Below are 21,798 nucleotides of genomic sequence, written 5' to 3' on the forward strand. Positions count from 1 at the left end.
TTCTCCATCCCCTGTCCTTCCCTGATGATGGATTTGTCCCACGTCACTGTGCTGCTCCCAGCTGTGGTGGTGGCCGCCCCTGGGCAGAGAAGGACCACTGGGTCCAGGCACGTGGTGCTGTCAGTCACGGTATGACCCGTCACCTGTGCTCAGAGTGTGCCCAGTTTGCGAGCTGCCTTCAATCCACAGTCTCACGGTTCCTAGTGTTCCCATTTTCCAGAGGAGGAGACTGAGGCTCCAGTTTCTTTCAACACCGGCTTCAAGTTGCCCAGCCAGTGAGCAGCAGGGCCTGCAGCTGCCTTCAGACGGCGGCGAGCCCCCTCCAAAAGCCCACACCCTGCCTCGACTCAGCTCTCACTGTGTCCACCCCACGCCTCCTGCAGCCCGTTCATTTGATGTGAGATGAAATGAAGGGCAATGAAATATTTATCGGCCACGCGTCTGCCGGGCACCTTCACACGAAAGCCCAGAGAAATGCTCTGGGAAGTGGAGCTGGTGATCAAAAGGCCACTAATTGGTTTACTCATGAGGCTTAATCTCTGGTTTTGAAATATCCGACCGGAAAGACCGTCCTGGCCTGGGACAGGTGTGTGGCCAGTTCCCCAAGGACGGATCTCACCCCAAGGAAGTGCTTCGGAAGAAGATCTATCCTAAAGGGTCTCCCTTCTGCTAATCTGCGGGTGACAAGCCACTGCCCTCCTGGGCGACACACTTCCCTCTCTGCCCTCAGCCTGTAAAATGGCCCCTTTGCTCTGGGTGTTCGCACTGCGCTGGCCTTAGGGCTGAGTATGGCCGGTTCGCTTCTGCCTTCTGACCTTGCAGGGACTCTCCCTCCTCGAACTCCGCTCTCCTCATCCTGTCTTTGCGTGGCTGCCTCACTCAGGAGCTCAGCTTGGCATTACCCCGGTGCCACTGTCCCCATCATGCCCCGCCCTTGCCTTCTCTGCAGAAGCGTTTTCCGTGATCTGCTCTGTTTGATTTGATGCATAAGTTTCCAAAGCAGAGGGATGTGCCCCTGTTCACGTTGTCTCACCAGCATCCCAGACAGGGCCGGGCATGTTCTGGCCCACAGTTAGTCTTTGCTAAGTGACCGGAGGCTTCTGCTGCTTGCTGTAAAGCTGAGTTTGGACCAGACGGTAGCTGAGGAGCCTCCCTACTCTTGAAAAAGTCCTCTGAACTTGAGAGGACGTCACTTGGAGATTTTCTCTTCCTGATGGTCACGTCTCAGATCAGCCTCATGCCAGAGTCTCAGTTCCCTCCCCGCAGAGCTTGAGGCAGGGATGTGGTGCACGTGGATTACTGAGGAAGGGTTCCAGGACAAGCAGGGGAGGGAAGCCAGACAGAGGCTGGGCAAGGAGATGCCTTGAACTGGAGTCACCCTTCAGCCTGACCCCCCAGGACTCTGGAGCACACAGTGGCCCCACCACAGGGCTGGTTCCACATTGAGGCAAAAGGGGCCAGCCTAGTGTATCCCCGATTCCCTCCATCATAGTCTGGGGGTGGCCCACGGTGGCAGGGGCCAGGGTTGGCAGCCCCTGTCTGGCTGGGACAATCTTCTGGAGCACAGGGCAGCTGTGAGCTGGTAGCAGCCAAAGCCACTGTGGCTGAGGAGTGGCACCCAGCCCCCGAGAGGCTCTCTGGGCTGGATGCCAGCAGCGTCCGCTCTACAGGGACCCGGCCCCTTCCAAGTAGCCTGACCCCAGAGGAGGAATTTAAAACCTGAGACCTGCCTTTCCAGGTGAAGTGGCTTTGAGGGTCAGCAGGGGTAACCTGCTACCTTAGCCAAGGCAGTGGCTCTTGGTTACCAACCCTTGCCCCTGATGCCACTCGGGTTTCCTGCTTGTCCCCTGGGCCGGCCCCAGGAGGAAAGAACGAATGGATATTCGTTTCTTCATGTACCCACTTCTTGCTGCCTCTCAGACCTTTACCCTACAAGACTCTGGAATTCTTTTTCTCCTCTGCCTTGTTGTATTCTTCCCATCTTTCTAGAACCAGTGCCGGGTTCCCCTCCTCCTTCAAGCCCTCCCCATCCAACACAGCCTGTGCCCACCCGTCCTGTCTCTTCTCTGACATAGAACATCCCGCCTCGCACTCTGGACCGGCAGCTCTGGAGAGCAGGGCCTGTCCCTTCCCGCACCCCGTCTCCCCGCCTTGCCTACCTCAAGGCGTGGGGGGCAGCAGACCAACAAACAAGGGCCCCAGACCAAATCCAGAGCCCACCAACTCCTCCTTTATGCCCCGAATTGAGTTCACAGCCGACGACCCCACTTCCCATTCCCGGATCCATGGAGTGTGTGAACGGGACCGACTCTTCCAGAAAGACAAGGAGATGTTTTGAAGTGACTCAAAGAAAAGCTTGTTGAATTACACTGAGTTTTGGCACATCTGCCCATGAAGGTAGAGAAACTTGACGTTTGCCTTCCAAGCCAGCGTAAGGAATGAGTCTCGCTTCCTCCTGAAGGAGCAGGAGGCAGCGGAATGATGCCTGAGCTGGTCTCAGGAGACTGAGGTTCCATTTCAAGTTCCAAGGCTCAGTGGCTGTGTGACCTTGGGGAAGGCACTCGCTGCTTCCAGGCTCAGCTTCTCATCTGTGAAGTGGGACTGGAGAGGGGGAAGAGGGGCCAGACCTTCCAGGTGCCTTCCCAGCCTTCCTTCCCACCCACGCTTCGGGGGGAGCCCAGCTTCACCTGCACAAGAACCAAGTGCCTCCCTGCTCCTCTCACAGCCTGCTTCCTGCTGCGCCCCCTGAGCTGGGCCAGCCCCCGCCCACCTCTTGTGGAAGGTCGCCCGCCATACTGTCTATACTGAGGAAGCACTTGCTGGACAGATGTGCTGAAAGAGGAGCCCTTGGTCTGAATCCAGCCCTGCCCACCTTCAGCCTTAGCACATCACAGCAGCATCCTGCCTAGCAACCCTGTTGAGCACTCAGTATGTCAGGCACTATGCTGAGAAATTTTATCATCTCTCGCTGAGTCCTTGCAACAACCCCAGGATGGTGGGGGTGGGGGGGGCGTTGTTCTGCCCATTCTGCAGATGAGAAAACTGAGGCTCAGAGATGTGAAGTGGCTTATCCAAAGCCACAAAGCTGGTGGAAGGCAGAGCCTGGTGGGAAGTCTCCAGACACACCTTCTCAGTTCTTCCAAATCGATTGTTTGTTGGAAGGAGGTGGGACAATTGCCAAAGGAACCCTGAATGGTGCTGCATGACAAAGAGTCCCCAAATCTCAGTGACTTACAACAAATCCTTATTTCCTGTTTACATGACAGGTGGACCGCAGTTCAACAGCAGGGCGACTGCGGCTCGGCCCTCTTCCTTGAGTTTGCTGGGTTTAAGTTCGAGCCTAGTCATTACCTAGGACATGCCGTGCTCGTGCCAGGACTGACAGAGCCACACAGTCAGATTTAAACTGTCCGCTTAGAGGGGGCACACTCATCATGTCTGCTCACACTTTGGTGGTCAAAGCCAGGGGCATGGCCACGCCCAGCATCAGCAGGTCAGGAAGGTAGTCCAGCACAGCGAGGAGTGGGGGTAAGGGGAGAGGGAAAATGCTTGCATGATATGATTGGCCACAGCCATCGGGCTCTGCAGCCAGACATGTGCGCCTGACTCCCAGCTCTACCTCTTAGTAGCTGTGTGGCCTTCAGTGTGGGACTCCTGCTCGTCCCTCAGCTTCCTCATCTGTGAAATGGGGGTGAGAATTACAGCCCTGTCTTGGTCTCCGAGGGCTGCCGTGACAAGGGACACAAACAGGGTGGCTTACGCAGTAATGTTTATTTCTCACGGGTCCCAGATCAAGGTGCTGGCAGGGCTGGGGTCTGGTGAGGCCTCTCTTCCTGGCTTGTAGATGGACACTTTCTCACTAGGTCCTCCGACAGCCTGCCTTCTGAGTGCACTTCTTATAAAGACACCAGTCCTATCAGATTAGGGCCCACCCTTAGGACCTCATGTGGCCTTAATTCCTTCCCTAAAGCCCCATTTCCAAATGCAGTCACACTGGAGGTTGGGGCTTCAACACGTGCATTTGATGGGGGACACCAGTCAGTCCATAACAAGCCTGTCTTCTGTAGGGCTGTTTTGAACGTAATGGGTCAGGCCCTTAGGACAGCATCTGACCTGGGAGCACTAGCTAGATTCTGGTGGTAGTTTGTCCCACGTTAAGACTGACTGGGAGTTCCCCTGCGTGCATGAGCCCTCATTCCACTTATCTTCCGATCCGTGACCCCTATTCCAATTCCTGGGACAAATTAGGTGCTCAGAGATCACATTTTTGGAATCCTACAGCGAAGCATGAGGCAGTTGAGGGGAGCCATCCAGGGTCGGGAAGACCTGGGCTGTGCTCCCAGCAGTGTAGACTGCTGTGTGGACGAGGCCCTGTCTCAGGCTGACCGGGATCCATCACATTGGCTTTGTCAGAAAAGTCTCAGATTTCATTTTCCTGTGGCCTCTGTGCTACCTCGAGGTGGCTGGGCAGCATTCAGAGCCAGGGTCGACTCAGAGAGATCCTTTTCCACGAAGATGTTGTTATAAACTCCAAGGTGGCAGTGACTCTCTAAGCCCCCTCCCACAGATTCTGTCCCCCACCAGCAAAGCACCATGATGACCCCATGTGACAGGACTGGGCGTGGATGGGCATCAGGGAAATTTATTCTGGCTGCTTTGTATTTGGAGATGTTTCTGACACAGAACCACCAAGCTTGGACTGACCTCTTGGGATTCCATGGCTGCACTCAAAACCTCCGTGTTTGTCTCTCTTTCCTAATTCATGTTACCTTTCCCACATCTGGCCTTGCTTGGGTAGGACTATGTCTGAGGATGTTTATTTAGCCGGTGGCTCTATGACCTGGGGACAAAAAGATGAAAGCACATGGGGACAGCTGGCCTTTCCAAGCTCCCTGCCTGACGCGCTCAGCCCGGCAGTGGAGGGGAGAAGAGAGTTGTAAGTGAAAGTTCTGGGCCTCCTCCCAGCTCCCTGGTAAATTACTTGTTGGCGTGGTGAATCATTTAGTGTGCGCTGACTCTCTCAGGCTCAATTTCCTCATCTGGGAAATGGGAGTGATGACACTTTCTATGAGATGTGCGGCAGCTGGCCCAGAGCAGGTGGTGATGGTGATGATGATGGTGGTGGTGGTGGTGGTGGTGGTGATGATGTGATGACTTTAAGATAATGATGCTGACAGAGATGATGATGGTGCTGCTGCTGCTGATATAATGACGATGATGACATGATGATGGGGGTGATGACATGATGATGGGGGTGATGACATGATGATGGGGGTGATGTGATGATGATTCGATGGTGATGATTTAGTTCTTAGAGAGCACTTACTTCTTACCAGTTTATGTACATAGACCTTAATCTTCTCAGCAGCCCTAGGAGGTAGGCACCCTCAATATTCCTACTTAACAGATGAGGGAACTGAGAGTAAGTGACACTGAAGAGTGCACGGCCAGGAGTGACAGAGCTGGCGGCCTGGCTTCACAGCCCGTTGCTCTTGCCACTGCAGAGATGGCCTCGAGGCTCACCCAGCGTTACTTCCGAAGGACTGTGTCTCCCAAAGCTCCCCTGCATGTGGCACGTGGCGGGAACAAGGGTGCAAGCAATACCTGCCGCTTGTTCTGGAAAGTACTTTAATTCAACTATTTTATGATTTTTAAAAATTCCTCCTTCTATGTTGTTTCTGTGGAGAGTCAGAGGCAGGCCGGGCCCATCTTAGGCGCCGACTCCCTCCTGCCGGCCGGAGCGGCCGCTATGTGACACTAACGTCTGCCGGCCTCCGAGTCATCCATTATTGACGGGCACAGGCCAGCGAGCGCGGGGCCGCCGGTGCAGGTGCGCTCAGGTGAGAGGAGAGAAGGAGGCCCGGGCGGAATCGACCATTCGGAAGGTTGTTTTCATCCCCACCGCCAGGGGGGAACGTATTTTGCTCACTCCCTGGTGGCAAGAGCTAAGGCAGCATGAGGCTGAAGCTGCCACAAGCCCAAGCCCACAGGCTTGTTAATAATAATAATAATACCACGGGGTGTATTGTTGTTTAGGGAGGGCCCCTCACCCACTCCACATTTAGGAAAAAGGCTCAAACAGCATTGATACCTCCCTAAGTTTTAGATTCAAGTACTCTCTCCCTTTGCAAAATTTACAGCTGTCTGCTGGCTGCCAGTTAGAATTTTCTAGAATCAGATCCCCTCCCTCACTGCTACACATGACCTGGGACTTGCCACCAGTTCAGTGGCAGGTGCCACCTGCTCAGGCCTGCCTTCTGTCCTGTGAGTTCAGCCTGGCAGACAGGCTTCCAGCCCCGCTCTGACTCTGCCAGGCCCCCTCCTGACGAGCCTCGGTTTAGCGGTTTAACCCTCTGTCTCACCATGCACTGGCGCTGCCTCGGGGCTGCCTGCGAGGCCAAACCATGTGAGAAGCTCCTGAGCTCAGTGCGAGGCGCGTGGCGGTCTCAGGATCGGAGCACGCCCTCCTCTGTCTTCTGTCTAGAGCAGGAAGTGTTCTTAGCCATTGGGCAGCCCTGTGCTTTCATTTACAGTTTGGAACAGGAAGCCTCCACACTCAGGTCCCCTGGCTCCGCACCACCCCCTCCCTGGGGCCCTGAAGGTGACTGCCGTTCCCTCCCCGCCGCGCTCCGCTCCTTCACACCAGCACTTGCTCTGTGTCTGAGCTGCGCCTGACGCCGGCCTGCTCCCCACGCCTTCACCCTCTCTCTGGGAAGTCTCAGCAGTTTTTTCTATTTTCAGATGAAGAAACTGAGGCTCAGAGAGGTTAAGGAACGCCCCCAAGGTCACACAGCTGGTAAGTGGCAGAGCTGGGATTTGAACCCACCTCTCTCTGACACCAGGATCTGTGCTCTTAATTGCTTCATTTTCTGTGCCTTAAACTGTTGAAATGATCGTTCTCGTCCACACAAGTGTGGCGGACCTGTGGCTTGGTTATCATTGTATTTCTCCCTGTGCCTCTGACAGCTTCCAGAACACAGAAGGCTCTCCGTCCATTTAGAAGATAGTCTTTTCAAATCCTCTGTGGTCAGGCAGTGTTCGGGGAATGGGGTGTTCATCTGATTATTGGCGAGTTCTGGTTACCAAAATGTTTCCCTCTTTGGCCACATTCACATGCTTCAGCAGGTCGCCAACACGTACCAATAAGAAATGCATTCTACCCTCATTATAAAGATCAGATACTCCATGCGCAGACTGTATCTGTAGACTGTTTTGAAGATGAATGTGTCTTTCTTTGTAATTCCGAAAGTAGATCCTTGACTTTGTAGTGGGAAGGAGGGCAGGGCAGGCGATGGAGATGGGTCCAGCCTGGGACCCCCCGACATCCATGTAGGTACCCATTGGGTACTGACCCTCTGCACCAGCCTCTCTCCTGCATCCTGGCTGTCACTCTGACTGTTTCCAGTTTCTCTTGGTCCTGCTGCTGTCACGTCCCCTCTCTCCCATCTCTTCTTCATCCTTGAAACCTACGCTCTTCTCTTTGGGAAGATTTCCTAGAGCCCATGTTTTAAAAACCTTTGAGAATGAATGAACCCCATTTAGTAACATGACCACAAATTAACTGCCTGATTTGGTCTCCAAAGTCTTCAAAGAAAACCCCAGGGTGGGGGTGGAGGAGAGTGTGACATTCAGAGGCTACCAGCGTGGACAGTGGGTGTGGTCTTTTCAGGACTTTGGTTTTCAAACCACTGTAGGGGTGATGTGGAGGCCTAGCAGCTGTGCTACAGGTCCCTGCCCCCGTCTCAACTGGAAAAGCTGTTTCAGTAGCCAGTTTCTGCTAGGGTGAGATCTAGTTTAAAGAAGATGTGAAAACCACAATTGACAAATGTTCTTACTTGGAAGTCTGGAAAGCTGGTTCTAGGTCTCGCCCTGCCACATCACACTGTGTGGACTTTGCCAAGCCCCTCCTCTTCACTGGGCCTCAGTTTGCCCATCTGTGCAGTGGGCTATGGACCACATACAGCTAAGGCTGACCCCGGGCTGTGGTTTCCCAGCTAGGGCAGCGGTGAGGCATTGACGAAGCTCACGCAGCTTCCTGGGTTGACAGGGAAGAACCATGGAGGCAGAGGGCTGAGGAGAGGGTGGCATTTGATAAAAACAACCCCATCCTCTGTGCGTACCCTGGTCAGGACAAACCCAGAGCCAGATACACACGTGGGTTCAGGAATGAGACCCTGGGGCTGACAGCGGCCACTCCACCATTCTAGGTAGTCAGTCTAAAGCTCTGAGATCTCTGGGAACCAAACCCCAGGGCCCCACAGCAGGGCCAGGTGCCTCCTCACGTGCTGTGTGCCCTGGGTCCTGCCCCAGCCACAGAGGACCCCAGCAGGCAGGACTCACGCTTGCTTGCCACAGTTCTGAGCACAGTACAGATATACAGTATGGTTTTGTAGTATTTTTAGTTTTGCTGTTTTTGCAAAAACCAAAGGAAGTCAGTAGGCTGAGCTCTGACTTCCTCTCCCTGAAGATGGCTGTTTAGGTGGGGACATGCAGAGCTCAGCTAGGAGAGGAAACCTCTAGATACAAGGCCCAAAGATCAGGGGGCACCTGCTCTGAGCTGGCTGCTGTGATCGGCTGTTCATAGGCAGACCTGATTGGAGTTACCATTGAAATCATCACATTCATCATATGAGGACACTGAGGCCTGAAAATGACCAAGACCCCCCACTTTTCACTATGCACACGCCAGAATGAACCTCTGCTCCCTGAGCTTGGGGCGCTTTCACTCTGTGCTCAGTCCATGTGTATTTCTTGAGGTCTTACCACCGTTCTCAGCCAGGGGGACACAGCAGTGAGGGAGCTGATGAAGTACCTGCCCTCCTGGTAGGGGCAGACAGACAGACAAAGCAGGAATTCAGCATACCATGGAGTCATTTTCTGATTAAGGCTGTGAAGGAAAATGCAGCTGAGCAAAGGGATAGTGACATTGATGCTGTTTTGGGTGATCAGGGAAGACCTCTCCAAGGAGGGCAGCTGGGAAGAAGCATGAAAGCAGTGAGGGAGCAAGAGTGGGTTCTAGGTGGCAGAAATAGTATGTGCAAAGGTCCTGGGGCAGGGGATGTGCTTATTGTTCCTTCACACCCTCAGATTCTGATTCTTGGTGTATTTGCCTTCCCACTTTCCCAACAACCACTAATCATCCCCATTGTTCCCTTCATCTGTCACCTCCAGGTGTCTAAGGATGTGGCAGGGAGGAGTGGTTGTGTAGTAAGAAAAATTAAACAGAAAATGAATGGAGCAGAATTGAATAGGTGCATCTCTAAGAGGAAAATTCCTTGTCTCATTCCTTAATCCTCTTCGCACAGTTCATTCTTGGGTGACATTTGAAATAGTTTCACATTCTTGTCTGGCATTTATTCTCAAAATGCATGTTTAAACCAAGACTGAGTTTTCAGCACTCCGTTATGCACTCTTTCAAGCAGGGCAGGAACCTGGATTCCAAAACCACAGAAACAGAGCAAGAAATTGGTTTGGTGCTGCATCACTGACCTCAGGCTGACTGCAGGAGAGGGGGCTCCAGCACCTGGAACCTGGGGTGGGGGTGGGGGCATTAGCAGGTTCTGATTGGGCTGGCCACCCCAGCCAGGGCTGTTTGCCCTGCCATCTGTGTGCTACTGATGTTTGCATAGCTCCTGCTGGAGTGGCTCATGGGCTGGGTGTGCTGGAAAGGACCTGCTTTTGGAATTAGGGACCCTGGGTTCTAATCTTAGTGTCACCACGGACTCATTTACAACCTTGGGCAAGTCACATTCTCTCCCTGAGCCTCAGTGTCTGCACCTGGAAACCGAAAGCTGATAGATGCAACCCTCCCTATGATCCTCTGTGATCCTGAAATGCCACAAGCCTTTGCCTCCGAGGCAGGCAGCAGCCAGGCCCAGGGACAGAGCCTTGCAGCAGCTCCCCTTTGATTTCATAGACAGGGGGCTCTCAGCAGAGAGGTGCCCAACAATGGCCCTGCCTCAGGCATTCTGATAAGAGCTTCAAATAGTCCTCACCTCTGCCTGATCTGAGACCTGGGGCTGCAGAAACTCACTTCCGGGAGCAAATGAATGTCTCTCTTTCCTCGGAGCCCAGAAGGACTGCATCCATGAACTGCATCTCATTCATCTGGAAGAATGATAATCAGCAAGCAGTCCTGTCTAGGTGCTGTGAGTTCCTTGAAAGTTTCCCATAAGAAAGGGTCAGAAAGCTCCTGTCCCATGAGGCTCAGAGCCCAGCCACCCGTTTCCTCCCCAAGGAGCAGGCAGCCACGTGGTCGACCAGCAAGCCCGTCAGCTTCACGGGGCTGTCCACCTGCCCATCTACCCACTAGCAGGCCTGCATCAGGGGCCAGGGCCAAGGGCACAGCACCAGAGACACAGAACTAAATAAGACACCTTCTGTGCTCTCAAAGGCAGTCCAGGCTCAGACTCACCCCTCTCTCCATTTGGTCAAACTCTGGGGAATTTGTGGCTGAGCTTGCTCTCAAGGCCACAAAAATGTAAACATTCAGAAACTTTCGCCTCTCTGTGTTACCTGTTTTCGTCACTGTCTGCCCCAAATTCATTGGCTTAACACTGGTTCTTTGTTTATTAACTAAAGCTAATGTCTCTCATTTAATCAAATCACATTTTCTTCTGGTCCGTTCTATCCACTACATCCCAGTCTCACACGAATTCTGGGCTTAAGTGGGGGAAGGCGGCCAGGGAGGTGCTCCTGGGAAGAAGGGGCTGGAGACATGAAATTCACCAGCTGGGGGCTGGACGTTCTGTTAGTAACAAAACACGTGAAGATGTGGAGAGTAGAACTGCATGGGTGTAAGGTCTGCGATTTGGTTTTATTCCACTTACAAGCTAAGAAGCTAGCGTGTTAGGGTTTCAGGGTTGCTGGTGAGGACAGGAGACTCGGGTCAGAGACTCGGGGCTGCTGTGAAGTGGGAGAGACCCCCTCCTTTCATGCTTGGAGCCTGAGCTCTTCTAGATCTTGGGGAATATGACAGCTCAGTCAGTGCCCTCAGAGGCTGAGCTCAGGAAACAAAAGGGAGTAAAGGCACTTGGGACCCAGTCCAGGCCCGGCTTATCAATAAGAAGGCATTTATTTTCTAAGCTTGCGCATCTACCTGTAAAATAAGGAGGGAATCAGCATCCGGGCATGCTGTGGGAATCTCATACAGACACGGATCTGCAGACAATGTGCTTATTATTTACATTAGTAACAGGACGCAAACTCATCCTAATAGTTCAGCCTTCTGGGTTTTAGATCACTCCTTTTCTTTACCAAGAATAAAACTGTTTGATGTGTAGCTCTAGTTCACAACACACACACAGACGACCACGCAAAATTTACCTGCCAGTGTCATCCCTGATAAAAGTATTGCTCACTCATAAAAAGTATTGCTTGGGAGAAGGAAGGAGAGGAGGTGAAAAGATCAGGATTGCAGGAGGCAAAAGAACAGAGCCAGAGAAAACAGCTGGGGCGGCCCCTCATTAGAACTTGTCCCTGTGGATGAAAAAAATTAAGCAACAATCCATCTAAGAAAGAAGTGGAAGATTTGATTCGAGCCAACCTGAGGGTTAGAACCTGGGAGACAGTCTTTCAGAAAGCTCTGGGGACTGTTGTACCCGCTGGAGGTCAAAGCACAGTTATACACGTTTTTGAGACAAAGGGTTATGTGTCAAAGGATATGTTATTGACAGTTTGCACAAGCCATTTCTACACTTACAAAGAGAGGAGTCAGTCATGGGGCACCCTGACCCCTTACAAGATGAAGAAGGAACGTTATTGCCTAAGGAGTAGTGACCCTTTGTGAGATTAAGAAGGAATGTCACTTCTTAAGAAGGTCTGGTTGGTGCAGGTGCACAACAGGCACTAAAATGGAAAGAAGAAGCCCAAACGGACAAAGAAAAATTTTATGTTTAAATTTTTCTTGCCTTGCCATAAAATACGAATTCCATTTCATCATCCCTCGCTCCCACCCCATGCTGTGCCATAGTTACTATAGCATCTCTCCCACAAACTCCAGCGGTCCCCGCGTCAGCCCAGGATGCTCAAAGAATATTTGTGCTGTCGCATTTGCAGATCAGGAAGGCTTGGCGAGGTTGCCCATCTGGCCAAATAGGAGCGCTGGAACTCTCAGATGGAGACCCTGCCTGGTGTCAGGTGTGCTCCCAGGGACCCGCCTGGACTGGCCACCTGTCAGCCTTGGTTTCTCTCTCCGAGACCCCGGGACAGTCGCCAGCCTCTTCAAAGCCCACCTCTCACCCCCGCATTTTAGGAAAAGATGAAAAGACACCTGTGTGTTTTAAAGCAAATTAGGTAGAACAAGAGGTTTTGAAAGTGCTGTGTTCCCCAAGTGGGAGGCCCTTTGATGGGTAGCAGGGGACAAACAGTGCAGTCTCCCGCCCACGGCCCTCAGGAGCTGGGGGCAGAAAGGCTCTGTCCCCGGGGCACCCCCTGGCCACAATGGGGGCATTCGGCATCCCGAGAGTCAGCGTAGCACACTCCCTCTCTTCTGCTCGACTTACCTCCTCCATTGCATCCAGGGTGAGTAGCAGCTGTGAGCACCTCGCGGGGAGGGGTGGGGGTGGGAGTAGGGCTGAGCTTCCATGGATGCGCCTGCAGGGGAGGTGATGGGCTCCAGCCAGGACCCGGCTGTGAGACCAACTCAGGCTGAGGGGAAGGTACTTGGGAACAGAGCCCAGTCTCTGCAGCACCACTGCCTGGCTCACCCTTTAACATCGCTCTTACAAAATGTACGGCCCTAGACCAAGTGGCTTAGCCTCTCTGAGCCTCCATTTTCTCATCCCAAAAATGGGCATATTACTGGATTGGAATAAAACTCTTGGACCATCTCTTACAGGTGCACTTAGCCCGAAGTCAGTGCACAGGACACGTCTGCTCTTAATAGAGTTCATACAGAGGAGGGATCCGATCTGGAAGCCAGAGCTGTCCCTGCCTCATTCCATCCCCTCCGGACTCCCAAGGCTTGCATTCTTACCGTTTCGATTTTGCACACAAGAGCGAGGTGCGGCTCAGTGTGGTTGGATGCCCGTCCCAGGTCCCACAGCTAATCTGACTTTGGAACTGCAGCACCATCCTCTTTCCACCTCCCCCACGGGAAATGGAAGCTGGCCTGAGTCCTCTGCCTCCATCCGCGGCTTGCCGTAGGGTTAAATAAGCACTTGGAAGGTGAGGCACCTTCATATCTGCTAATTACAGGTGAGAAGCGAGGCCAGAGGAGCCCAAGGGAGAGGGTGAGGGTCAGATGGGCATTGCCCAGTCCCTAGCATTACCCTGCGGGGACTAAGATGCAAACACTCGCAGGGCAGTGCTCCCCTCCCCCCCGCCCCACCTCAGTGCAGCGGCTGCTGTGCAGCTTTGACTCAGGGTTGACTCTCAGGTCCATCACTGGCCGTGTGCCCTTGAACAAGTGCCATCAGCCTTCCCTATGTGAGGCAGCCTCCCCCCAGTCACCCTGGGAGAAGCGCCCAGCTCGGTACCCAGTGCACAGCTGTGGACACTGGGGACACGTCCCTGAGTCTCCTTACTGACATACATTAGCACAGATTTCACCAGCTATGGGGAGATGGCAACGTGGTTCTCACCCTCTCCCGTGGCTCCAAGCCACCCTGCCCCTCGGCTACTCCCGGCTCCGGGGACGTCTTCCAAGTCCCCCCACTGTGAGACGGTCATCGCTGGCCTGTGTGCTCCTGCCCTGCTAGCAGGGCGTCTGCTGCCCCAGGCTGCCCGTGTTTCCTCAGACTTCCCGCCCTGAGCCCGGGCAGGGCTGCCTGGTCTCAGCTGCCCCGGGAGCTCCCTGGTCCTCGTGACTCCATCCTTGCACATCTGCTCTGGGCGCCCTTGTTCTCAGTGCTCCCAGTGGACTGCTGCACAGTCCCCTGTCAAAGGGGCAAGGTCCCCTTCCTTTCCCAAGAGGGGGGCCCGGGAGGGGGCCGCACATGGATGGCCTGGCCCCAGGCACCGCGGGCCTGAGCCAGCTGAGCTGCTCTTCCTCGCCTCCTGAGTGGGGCTCAGACGGGTGGTGGGGAGTGCTGGTCCAGGGCAGTTTTATCCCAGCGACCCCACTGGACACCACAATACCCTTCTGACCCTTGATTCCTGGGGCCGGTTTATGCCAGACGCGTGCTTGTTGTCCGGGCCCCCCCCAACCCCAGAACAGTGGTGGGTGCCGGGGTCCTCATCACTTTAGCCGCTGGGTGTGTCCTGCAGTCTGAATCCCTCTTCTGGGCATCACCAGAGATCAACCCCCAACCCCTTCAGGAGCCTTCTGGATGCCCTTGTGCATAATTAGAGTTAAAATCTCCCCATGGAAGTCAGGGGGCCTAAGGGCAAATTATCTCTTTAAGATAATTCAGGACTCCAGCCCCTCTCTTATGCAAAGCTCTTTAGAACTAGCTCTCCAAGGCGGGGGTTGGGTGAGGGTTTCATAGTTCTGAATTGTCTTTCCCTCGTCATGACTTCTGCACCACCCAAATCAGGGAAACCCCTCTCTTTTCTGGGGGCGGGCATCAGCCTGGACGGACGTGAACACGCAGTGTGACTCCTTGAATTCCCGACCACGTCACACACTTCCGATGTTGCATGGATGTCTTTGGACTCCGAATGGAGGACCCCTCAGTCCACACCCGTAAGAAGATTTGTGGATTTAAATTCCTTTTGTGCAGTTCAAAATATGAAAATATATCCAGTTCCTTGTCATATGACCCTAATCCTGGTTAATCGTGTTTCTCGGGGGCTCTTCTCCGAGCTGCCTGTTCTGAAGCACTGACGGTGCTTCTGGGCGTCTTTGCTTTCTCTTCCAGCCCCCCAGCAAAGGAGCAAGCAGGTAGTACTTGGGTAAGGAGAGGAAGATTTTTGCAAGCACAAGAGAGGATTCCCCCAACTGGCTGGCACTTCTCAGGTGTGACGGAAAGGGGTAAAAGGTCAAGTCAGTGCAGGAAGGAGGGGGGAAACTGAAGCCCCCAAAAGACGGGCTTCCCAAGCCACAGGATGGAGGCAGGGCTGCAGTTACAACCCAGAGCAGCCAAGGGCTAAAGCTGCCTTGCTCGGCTCAGGACTCCCCTGCGGTCCTGTGATCCTGTGGGAGGTCCTGCGAGGAGGTGCCTGGTGGGTGTCACTAGGGAGCCTAGGGGGGGTGCTCGTTAGCGCACCCCCTATTGGGACCCGGGGTGAATCTGGAGCCTGAGTGGTGCCCACTGGGAGCCCCTGGACAGGAAAACACCCAACTCCAACACCACCGGCTTCTGTCCCTGCCATAGCCCATCTCAATGGCACGAGGAGGACCAGGAGGCCTCCTGATGGCTGAGTCCCAGGCAGTGGTGGGAGCAGCATTGGGAGGATTCCAGAAAGAGCAGCTCCCGAGGTGGGAGGGGAGCTGGGGCTCAGGGCCGTCCAGCTGGCCTAGCAGCTCTTCATGCAAATCCTCTGAGGCTGCCAGGGCTGTTCCTAGAGCAGCTTGTTCCTCTGGGGAGAGTACGGGTGGGGAGGCATGGCTCCCTGCGGGCCCAGCCTCCAGGGGCTGCTGCTTGCATAAACCTCGGAGTTTTGCAGCAGGCAGGACTGTGGGGCCACTTGCCCCCATCAGCATCCTGGCCGGATGCAGGTGGTGGACTCCAAGTGGGTCACGAAGGCAGTTTAATGAAAGGGTTATTCACAAGGGCAGGGTCTGTGGTAGGAAACCCGAGGTCAGTGTGGTCCTTGGCGATGAGAACAGTGGGATGTCGCTAACCCTAGGACTAAGAGTCAAGAGGACGAGGACAGAAGTGTTCCTGGGATCCCAAAACAGAGCCATTATGGGGAGAGGGACACTTGACAGGAGCTAGAGGCCACCTGGTCTCGGCTGCCCCCAGGGAGGTGCCCAGGGCCATAACCACGTGACCTCAGCCCCCTTTCTCCCTCCAACCTTCTTTCTGCGTCCCCATGTGTCAAAGCCGAGCAGAAGCCAGCCAGCGTGGAAACTCTGAGTGCAGGCCCTCAGGCAGCCCCGGGGCACAGAGCAGGGTGCCAGAGGTGGAGAGACCATCTGGAGGGAACCCCAAGCCCCTAGAAGGCCTGGATGCACACACCCAGCCCTCCTTGGCAGGCGGGGGTGGGATGGTTGGGGATGGCGCTGCAGAGGGCGAGGTTCTGTCAGTCCTGATTTTCCTCCAGCCTGTGTGACTTACGCAAGTCTGGGCCCTCCTGGGCCTGATCAGGAAACCCCACTGTTTCAAAACCCAAAGGGGCTTCCCATGGCTCCATGGAGATGTGGCTCCAGCCCTTATGGGACCGCCAGCCCTTGCCTGCCCCACCCCCACCCCAGCCCCCCTAGCATCTTCCTCTCTGGGTTTCTGCCCCACGTAGCCTTTTCTTTTTCAGTTCCTTGGGACTCACTTGGTCTCCTGAGAAGCCTTTGCACCGGCAGCTTCCTCTGCCTGGAGGCCCTGTCCTCTCTGACTAATTACCGGACGTCCCACACTCTCCCCTCCCCGACACTGAAGGAGGCTGTAGCAACTGGCTCTCCAGAGAACCAGCACCAACAGATGTATTGGTACATTCAACTGTATATGTATATTCAGAGGTTGATTTTGGGAACTGGCTCACGCATTGGTGGGGCTGGTAAATTGAAATCTGGGTGGCAGGCCTGCAGGCTGGAACCTTCACGCCAAAAGTTGCAGCCTGAAGTGTGCGGTCTGTAGGGCAGGCAGGCGGGTGGGCTGGGAAGTCGGGCAGGGTTCCCGGCTTACTTCCCGTCATGGCCTGTTTGCCTCTGCATGGCTGGGACCTCCTCTCAGGCCTCACCTCACCCAGGCTCGGCTCCTCTCAGTGGTGTTTTCTGGAGGGATGTGGGTCGGGCTGTAGCAGAGGCTGGTCCTTCCTGACCCCGGAGAGGAGGGAGGGCCAGGTCCGGGCTGGACCACAGGAGCCTGACTGCTAGTTTTGTGTGTGACTCAGAGGGTGGAGCTGAGCTGGAGAAAACAAAACAGGGAAAGGAGGGTTCACATCCCTACCCCTGCCAGGCCCTGAGCTGGCCACACGCAAACCCTGTTCAATGCCCACACCGCCACCGCCACCACCACCGCCACCGTGCAGTGGGGATCATCGCTGTCCCTCTCATTCAGCTCAGATGCTGCAGGGCTCAGGGCAGGGCCTGACTTGACAACTCGGAACTAGACACCACCCTCTGGGCTCTCCCTTGCCCGGAATCCCAGCTCCTTGAGCAGGTCTCTTGACAGCTGTGGGCCTCTGTTCCCGCCTCTGAAAGATGGAGATGGTACCCAGTACCAGCACCGTGACTGTCATGGGCTCCAGCAATTTGATCCAGTATCGTATTTAAAACAGGGTCTGGCAAAGAGAGAGCCCGCCATGAATGGAGGGTGTCCTTACTGTTAATAGATTAATTAGTGCGCTGTGTGGCCCCCTGAGAGGCAGGGATGGTTTTTAACCTCCGTTTTATATATGAGGGACTTGAACCTCCAGCAGCCTGTGTGACGCCTGGGTCCCACTGCAAAGGGCTCAGTGCCTTTAGGATTTTCCTGCAGGACCACACCCCTGGCTGTAGCCGTCGGATCAACTCCCGACCTCTCTACCTCAGCCCCTTCTCGCTCCTTCTCCTGATGGATGAAAATCTCACCCCAAGACCCCTTCCAAGCCCCTTCCCCTGGGGAATGGGGGAACAGCCACACTGGGGCAGCTGCTGAATAGAGCGGGTTCCTTCTAAGGAAAGCCTGTCTGGGAGTCCGGGGCCTGGTTCCCCCTCAGCTGTGGCATTTTGCTGTGTGTCATCGGTTGAGTCACTTCCCCTTTGTGAGCTCAGCCTCCATGGCAGAAGTGAGAGCGGGCGGGGGTGTTAGTGGGTGCTCCCTGCTGGAAAACACAGACCTCTGGAGGGATGTCAGTAATAAAACCTAACATCCCAATATTCTGTTGAGGATTTTTGCATCTATGTTAGTCGGTGATATTGGCCTGTAACTTCCTTTTTTGTGTGACATCTGTGTGAATGTCTGGTTTTGGTGTCAGGGTGATGGTGGCCTCATAGAATGAGTTCAAAACTGCTTCTTTCTCTGCAGTCTTTTGGTGCAGTTTGAGAAAGACAGGTGTTAACTCTTCTCTGAGTGTTTGGTGGAGCTCGCCATCTGGTCCTGGACTGTTGTTTGCTGGGAGATTTTTAAATTACTGATTCAATTTCATTACAGCTAATCTGTCTGTTCATATGTTATATCTATTTTTGGTTTAGTCTTGGCAGATGTCTTTTTTTTTTTTTTTTTTTTTAGTCTCTATTTCATTTATTTCTGTTCTGATTTTTATGATTTCTTTCCTTCTACTAACTTTGAGAGTTTTCAGCTATTATGTCTTCAGATATGTTCTCTGCCCCTTTGTCTTGCTCGTCTCCTTCTGGAACCCCCTATAATGTAAATATTAGTATGTGTGATGCTGTCCCAGAAGTCTTTTAAATTGTCCTCATTTTTTGCACTATTTATTTGTTTGTTGAAGTATTGCAGTGTTGTGTTAATTTCTGGTTACAGCATAGTGATTCAGTTATAAATATATATTCCATTTCATATTATTTTTTATTATATAGGGATTTGCAGATACTAACTACTATATATAAAAAGGATAAACAGCAAGATCCTACTTCATAGCACAGGGAACTATATTCAGAATCTTGTAATAACCTATAATAAAAAAAAAGCACCTGGTGGTTCCTGGGGCTGGTGCCCTCCCACTGGCATGCGAGGCGTGGTCCTAGGCCGTCTGGTGGACAGAGCTGATTCCCGGGGTGACTGTGGGCTTAGGGGTTCCTGTGGCCGTTGCCCTGCTGGTGGCTGGGTCTGTGTCCCTGCCCAGTTGCTTGGTCTGAGGCGCCCCAGTACTGCTGCCCAGAGGCTGTTGGCTGGGGCTGGGAGCTTAAAAGCTGGAGGGAGGATTCCACCATGGCCCTGGCCGGCACCAGTGTCCTTGAGGTAGAATGAGCTCCCCAAATGGCTGCCACCAGTGTCTGTGTCCCCAGGGTGAGTCCCAGTTGCCTCCTGCCTCTCTGGGAGGCCCTCCAAGATCAGCACGGGGGTCTGACCCAGGCTCCTTTCGAGTTACTGCTTCTGTCCTGGGCCCCAGACCGTGTGACGGCTTGCGTGCTCCCTTTAAGAGTGGCGCCTCTATTTCCCTCTGCTTCTCCCGAAAGTAAGCCTCACTGGCCTGCAAAGCTACACCTTCAGGGGGCTTGTCCTCCTGGCGCAGGACCTCCGGGCTGGGGCGGCAGACGTGGGGCTCTGACCCCTCACTCCTGGGGGAGAACCCCTGCAGTGGTAATTGTCCCCCTGTTCGTGGGTTGCCCACCTGAGAGTGTATGGGTCTAGACTGTTCCACGAGTCTGCCCCTCCTACCCCTCTCGTTGTGGTTCCATCTTTAGATCTTCACTTGTAGAAGCTCTTTTCTACTAGATGCTGGTCTTTCTCATCAACAGTTGCTCTGTAAATAGTTGTAATTATTTCGTGCCCATGGGAGGAGGTGAACTTAGGGTCTTCTTCCTCTGCCGTCTTGGCCACTCCTCCAGAATTGTTCTTCTTTGGTAGAAGGTTTGGTGGGGCGGCCCTTCACCAGTCAGTTCTGATTTCATTATGCCCTGGGCTACCATGTGAAACCTGCCAGGACCCCAAAGGCCAGGGCATGCTGGGATTCATTCATCAGTGGTCAGAGGGTTCACAGATGCTGATTCCTCACGACTGCTCACTGTGTCCTCAGGACGGGCTGAGCCAGGAAGTCATCCTCACAGCGTAGCCCAAAGCTGGTGTGGGAGGAGGCAAAGCGAAGGCAGATGGAGGCGGGCATCTTTGGGGGCAGGGAGATGGTGGCAGGCGAGGGGCTGCAGCTGGTGTGAGGAGACTTGTCCTGGGACCTCCGGGGCCTCTCTGCCCCTCCCCCTTGCTCCAGATTTGCCAAGCCCCTGACGTGTGCAGGACGCCACGCCAGGCACACGGTGAAGATGGATCCCATGGCCTCCCCGCTCCGGCTGTGGCTGAAGTGTCAGACTGCTTATCCCACCACGGACTAGAAAAGCTGGATGAGATGGAAATTCAGCCCTTTGAAGGTGTGAGAGAACAACCAAGGCAGCCAGGACTTGAGGGACGTAGATTCCTGAGAGAAGGGAAGTGAGTGGGGTGAGCCTGATATTTCCCACCACCTTCCTGCATGAGGGATATGCTGGCTCCTAGAAATTCCGGAGGACAAGCAGTCTCAGGAGGCCAGGAGTGAAAAATAATAATGATGGAATGAAATAAAAATGGAATTCAGGACTATCAATTCAGCTGTAACGAAGGAGCCAAGAACCTCGAGCGACGGAAACCACAGGAAGGGAGTCATTATTCTGCACCTCTTTTTCCTTTCAAAGCATTTGCCAGGATTTAAATTGCCTGGGCCCAGAGCCTAAGGAAACAAGCTGGAAACAGCAGCTGAGAGGCTGAAAAGCTAGACTGAGCTTTTGACAATCTCACAGTGTAGGGGAGACAGAAATTAGAAGTGAGAGCAGGGAAGAGGCCCCTTGGTGGGTATCCCAGCTTCCGCTTCAGAAGGGCTCTGCCCGTAAGTCAGAACAAACCAGAAATAACCAGTCATCACAAAGATTAAGTGCAGCCCCGATCATCCCGCGTACCAATTGGAGCAAGGCCATGGGCCCGTGCGTTGCCTGCCTCCAGGAGCAAACAGATTCCTCCCTGAGTGAGACAATCTTATCCTCATTCTCCACCTTTACCAGACATGCCAGGAGACAGAACCAAATGACCAAAGAGAGAGAAGAAGAGAAAACAGACAATAGCAATAGAGCCACATCTCATCCAGACGTCACAAGGGTTAGACATGGTCTGTAAAATACCTGCGATGGATAATTGCAGGAAAATCGATGTCAAGGTGGAGAGTTTCACCTGAAAACTAGAACTTACAAAAAAATGACTCAGATGGAAACTCTAGAACTGAAAAAACAATTCCTAAAATGAATGTAAGATATAATTCAGACAGATGAGACACAGCAAAAGAGAGGATGAACCAGGTAGTGTCTATCTCAGGAAGTTGGAAAGATGACAAATTTCCAGCCCAAAGAAATGACAAGGAAGGAAATGATGAAGATGAGAGCAGGTCCTGAGAAAGTAGGACAATTAGCTGGGCCTGCAGAGGAGGGCCCAGGAACAGGCAGAAGCCTGGAGCAAAGTGCTGGCTTTGCCACTGACTTGCTGTGTGACCTTGGTCAAGTCACTTGCCTTCTCTGAACCTTAGTTTCCCGTTTCAGGGAAACAAATGTGATTGCTCATTTTGCTCAGTTGATGTGTGGGTCCCATGGAGAACAGTCATGGCAGCTCTTTGTTAGAAGCGCTGGCATTGCCGACAGCGTGCCGTGTTCACACAGACATTTCACCAACGATGATGGTACAGGAGGCTCTGCAAAGAGTTCAGAGGGCATCCTAGCCTTTGAGAACTGCTGTGTAGTTCAGCGGGCATTAACCAAACATTCACAAACCCATACTGTTCATTCATTTGGTTTTCCCAGGATTTGAAACCACTCTTCCCTCAGTGGCTGGTAATTGCCCCCGTCTTCCTACTGCCAGGGGAGTCTCTGTTCATTAGGGACCCCCCCTTCGGGAAAATCGTTACTTTCTGAGTCCTTGAAAGGACACTGACATGTGTCAGCATCATGCTGGTGACCCCATTAGACTGTCACATACACATTCTCTGTGCCTTCTCCAGTACACCAGTCTGTGGCTGGGAGATGACTGCCTCTCTACACACAGGACAGGGAGCTGTGTCCTCTTCCCCTCCCTCTCCTCTTTCTCT

At 53.6% G+C, this 21,798-nt stretch overlaps 1 protein-coding gene across 8 annotated transcripts in view; it reads left to right on the top strand.

Annotated features, from left to right (window-relative positions):
• The window catches only part of ST3GAL1 (ST3 beta-galactoside alpha-2,3-sialyltransferase 1), an 85,651-nt gene that overhangs the window by 42,616 nt on the left and 21,237 nt on the right, over positions 1 to 21,798 (top strand). For 4 of the 8 annotated variants that reach the window (XM_064476819.1, XM_031439662.2, XM_031439665.2 and 1 more), the window contains one exon: positions 6,742 to 6,796. The exons of 2 other annotated variants lie outside the window; for them this stretch is intronic. The gene's annotated coding sequence lies outside the window, so the exon portion shown is untranslated. Of the gene's footprint in view, positions 1 to 6,471; positions 6,797 to 21,798 lie in introns of those variants that run through there. 2 more of the 8 variants (XM_064476822.1, XM_064476821.1) reach the window with 2 other exon arrangements.

Source organism: Camelus dromedarius, chromosome 20, assembly GCF_036321535.1.
Source record: "Camelus dromedarius isolate mCamDro1 chromosome 20, mCamDro1.pat, whole genome shotgun sequence".
In the NCBI taxonomy this organism is placed as follows: Eukaryota; Metazoa; Chordata; class Mammalia; order Artiodactyla; family Camelidae; genus Camelus; species Camelus dromedarius.